Consider the following 5174-nt stretch of genomic DNA (forward strand, 5'->3'; position numbering starts at 1 on the left):
TGGCCATTGGGACCCCCACCCCCACCCCTGCTTTTTTCACTCTTCTCCCCTGCTTTTTTCACTCTTCTCCCCTGCTTTTTTCACTCTTCTCCCCTGGGTCTTGTTATCCTCGTGCCCCCCCCTCCCCCGGCCACCCCTTCACTTCCCACCCCTGCTCTGGAAGTCACTGGTTTGGTTCCATCCAGTCTCCCTTTAATGGGGGTATGTATGGGGGAGGGTTGGGGATGCTCAGGTCCCTCAGACTGAAATTCTAATGCTGACTGCACAACTGCATGTGTATTTCTCCTAACAGACTGACTCATCAAAGACTCCCTCCTACTAACCCAGCTGAATGGGGTGAGCCAGTAATGCCCAGGAAGGGCATGTGGAGGGACAGAGCTCCATCGGCACCCTTTGGCTACCACCTTCCCCGTCCTGAGCTGAGCTGAATGAGATACTGTACTGGATGGAGAGAGTGCAGTCATCAGAACCAGAGGGGTGACAGAGAGGGAGAGAGGGAAACAAGAGTCCATGAGAGTAGCCTTCCCTCGGCCACACTCACACTCCTGCCATAGGCAGGCCCCGTTTCTGTTGACACTGAATCCCAAAGGAAACTGCTGTTGTTCTGGAGAGGAGAGCTGCCTGTCAGAGCTCCCACTCCCAGCACCTTCATGTAGACCCAGCATCGGGGCTCCTGGGTTGCTACTCAGGCAGTGCACTGGGGAGGTGACTGGCTGGGCTGGGCCAGTGCTGGGAAAGGGAGATGTGCCTGAAGCCTGTCTGAGCACCACTCTCCCTGTGGCTTCCCTTGCCAGATCCTCCCGGCCTGAGGGGGCCTTTCCCTGGGATCTTCAATCCTCCTACTAGGCTCAGGATCCTTCCTCTTCTTGCTGGCGCCACCTGTGACCCTGTGTTATCTAGACTTTCCTGTCCCAGGAATGTGAATGAGATCCCATGGCTGGGGACACTACTGAAGGGCACAGAGTTCAGCACTAGGTTACTTAGCAGATGGTGTTGCTGGTAAAAATGTTCACGTATCTGAGGCAAAGCGAGAAAAGTGAGTACAACATAGTGTCTTTCAAGGAAGCCAAAGATATTCATTTTATTATTTTTAAAAATCTTTATTGTTGAGAGTATTACAGATGTTCCCCTTTTCTCCCCCAAAAGGTGTTCATTTTAAAGGGCTATCCTTTTTCCTAAAGTTATCATTTCTCTGTGAGTGTGTGTGTGTGTGTCAAAGTGTTATTTCTTTTATTATATTCAGGTGATGGTAGAAGGTAGTGGGTTTTTGTTTGTTTTAAAGTTTTTTAATTAGCAAAATTAAAACTTGGAAATTCTTATTTGGAGCCTAAGATTTTTCTTTGTAATTTTGCTGATGAAAATGATGAAATTCCCAAATCTGTGAAACCCTGAAATCTGGGAGTCAGTCACTGGTCTGGGCCACCCCTTCCAGGGTCTTAAGGCCTTAGATTCTGCTAACTTAGCAAATCAGGAAGCTACAGCCGCCCCTCCCTAAGAGCGCAGAGAGTGGCTAAAGACATCTTTTGCCCTCACTCCTTGCCATGAGACTAAGAGCAGTAACTTCAGAGATCCTCTCTGTTCCCAGTGCTAATCATTAGGCACACTTTGAATACTCTTCATTCAGAGTCAGTTTGAATAGAAAACCCAACCCAAACGAGCTTAGACCAAAAACAAAAAATGAAAGTATCACTGGTTCATATCACGTCTGTGAGCACAGCTGGCTAAAGTATGGCTTGACTCTGGGCCCCAAAGATCCAGCTATAGGGTCTACATCCCCTGAGTCAGCTCTGTCCCAGGTCCATAGCGGCCTGGGCAGGTCCAGCCTCCCATCAGTACCCCACTTGGTCTAACAAGAGGGAGTTCGTATACAGAAGTCCCAGAAGGAATCTTCGTGGCCTGATTGTCCTGATTAGGGTCATGTTCTCCTCCAGGAAGGGTGCCCAAGGGGCCAGAATGAGTTAATGACTTAGATTATGTGTCCTACCCCTGCAGCCCAGAGCCTAAAGCACAAGGGCTAAATGTGAACAAGGTGATCTCCCCAAAGAAGGGGACAGTTACTCCCCAAAAGGGGTAGAGGCTAGAGAAAAGTACTGTTGGTTTCTCCTCCAAGTTCTCTCTCACCTCAAGCCCTTTCTCTCTCCCTACATAGACACCAATTTGCCATGTAGGGGCCATTCTTGATTGGGCAATTTAGCAGTCTCTCTAACCAGTCATTCCCTACCCTTCTGTCCAGGGCATGCCCACCTGGCTGCCAGAGGATACTTCTTTTGTGACCATGTCCCTTATCTACACAAAGTTCAATCCACTTTGTGTGGTATCCGTGCCCTTTACAACTGACCCTAAACCCATCCTTGCAACCTGATCTTACATCCATTTCTCCCTTCCTCTCCCCACCTAACCACCCACCCAAACTCAAATACATCATGATGTTCTCAAGCTGCCATGTATCTTCAGCATGTCTCCTTTCCCCAGGCAATGCCTTCTTTTTTTTTAAATTTTATTTTAAAATATATTTTATTGATTTTTTACAGAGAGGAAGGGAGAGAGATAGAGAGTTAGAAACATCGATCAGCTGCCTCCTGCACACTCCCTACTAGGGATGTGCCGGCAACCAAGGTACATGCCCTTGACCGGAATTGAACCTGGGACCCTTGAGTCCGCAGGCTGACGCTCTATCCACTGAGCCAAACCAGTTAGGGCAGGCAACGCCTCCTTTAAAATCCAATCCTGATGTCATCTCTTCTGTGACTTTCCTTGACCCCCAGATGGTAGAGTCAGCCACTCATTCCTCACTGCTTCCTGGCACATTGCTTTTTAATGCTGATTTAAAAAAATATATTACTTGGCCCTCAGCCGGTTTGGCTCAGTGGATAGAGCGTCAGCCTGCAGACGGAAGGGTCCCAGGTTCAATTCCAGTCAAGGGAACATGCCCAGGTTTCGGGCTCGATCCCCAGTAGGAGGCATGCAGGAGGCAGCCAATCAATGATTCTCTCTCATCATTGATGTTTCTATCTCTCTCCCTTCCTCTCTGAAATCAATAAAAAAAAATTTAAAAAAAATAAAAAATGTTACTTGTTTTTTATTTCATATGTAGCACACATATACAGTCTAATAGTAAAGATTCAAATATTGAATATATTTGAATTCAAATATAAAAAAATATGTGAAGTTCCCTTGATTGTTTCTCCCAATTTCCATCCCCTCCACAAAGATGAGTATCCTGCCAGACCTATTCCTGAGTTTATATACATACATCTATCTTATAGAAATAGTCTTTTTCCCCTTCATGAATATGATGCAATTCTTTTACTTTATTTCTGAGAGCTTTATTTCCTATGACTTTATTTTCCAATCCTACTATTAACCCCCTCCCCCCCCACTTAGCAACCATACTTCTGCCCCCAAGAAATAAGCTTCTTTTGTTAATCGCATTAGTTATATAACAAAAACGTACACAGCACTTACTGTGCCAGGCATGCTACAACTAAAAGCTCATGCAACTCTCATAGCAACTTATGAGGCAGGCACTGAGATTATTATGCCCATTGCACGAATGAAGAAACTGAGGCACAGTGCCCATCAGTAGATGAATGGATTAGAAAACTGTGGTACATCTACACGATGGAATACTATGCTGCTGTAAAAAGGAAGGAACTCTTACCATTTGCAACGTCATGGATGGAACTGGAGAGCATTATGCTAAGTGAAATAAGCCAGTCAATAAAGGAAAAATACCACATGATCTCACTCATTCATGGACAGTAGAGACCATTATAAACTTTTGAACAATAATAGATACAGAGGCAGAGCTGCCTCAAACAGATTGTCAAACTGCAGCGGGAAGGCCGGGGAGGGTTGGGGGGCAGGAGGTAGGGGGGTAAGAGATCAACTAAAGGACTTGTATGCATGCATATAAGCATAACCAATGGACATAAGACACTGGGTGATAGGGGAGGCTAGGGGACTGTCTAGGGCGGGGGGATAAAATGGATACATATGTAATACCCTTTGTAATACTTTAAGCAATAAAAAAAAAAGTAAAAAAAAAAAAGAAAGAAACTGAGGCACAGAGAGACTAATAACTTAAGAGTCAAATCCCTAGTAAGTGGTGGAGCCAGAATTTGAACGTCAGAAGTCTTGTTCCGGCGTCTGTGCACTACAGCTCTACTACATTACCACATCACCTCTTCCTCTCCTCTGTTCTTCAAGTCTGCCTGCTGGAGAGACAAAACTCTTTGTGTCTATTGATAAGAGCGGTGTCCCGGCTCCAGGACACTTGTGCAGACAGCAATCACTTTTTATTTTTGGCAATAATCTTTAATCTGAAATTTCTTATCCTTTTTTTTTTTTTAAATTCTCAGTGAAAACATTCTTTACTGGTAAGCAGACACTTCAAACTTTTTTTATTAGATTTGTTGTGCAAAATGACTGACCTCATACATGTTGTCTAACTGCTTGTTACATAATGTTTTTTGAGCTGATTAAAAGTAACAGTGACTGCAGCAATAAAAAGAAATTGAGGAAAACAACTCTAAACGAAGCAAAACACGATGTAGCACATGCGAAGGTGTTGCTCATCCCTCCTGGGTGTTTCGCTTCTCTCCTAATGTAAACCTCTATATTTTGGAAGACTATTATAGACCAACCGGCACTTGTCTTTGTATGCACATCTATAGGCACTCCACCTAACTGATTTTAAAAATCCTACCAGAGCCTGTGTTTGAGTGTTGGTAGGCGTGGCAGGTGTGGCTCAGTGTTTGAGTGTTGATCTTTGAACCAAGAGGTCCCTGGTTCGATTCCCAATCAGGGCACATACCCGGGTTCCGGGCTCGACCCCCAGTGGGGGCCGTGCAGGAGGCAGCCAATCAATGATTTTCTCTCATCGGTGATGTTCCTATTTCCCTCTCCCTCTCCCTTCCTCTCTGAAATAAATTTAAAAAAAAAAAAAAAAAAAAAGGATGGAAGAAGGAGGTCACAAGCCAAGGAATACATGCAGCCGCTAGAATCTGGAAAGACAAGAACAAAACAAAAAAGAGGAAAATATTCCCAGCACTATTTCCTGAGACGTTAACAACAGGAGGTTTAGCCGTAAACGGGTTCACACTCACACGTACTCCCCTTTGTTTGTTCCTTGAGAGACGAGGGGCTGATCATACAGGTAGGAGCATGAAAGG

The sequence above is a fragment of the Myotis daubentonii genome, chromosome 7, assembly GCF_963259705.1.
Source record: "Myotis daubentonii chromosome 7, mMyoDau2.1, whole genome shotgun sequence".
NCBI lineage: Eukaryota > Metazoa > Chordata > Mammalia > Chiroptera > Vespertilionidae > Myotis > Myotis daubentonii.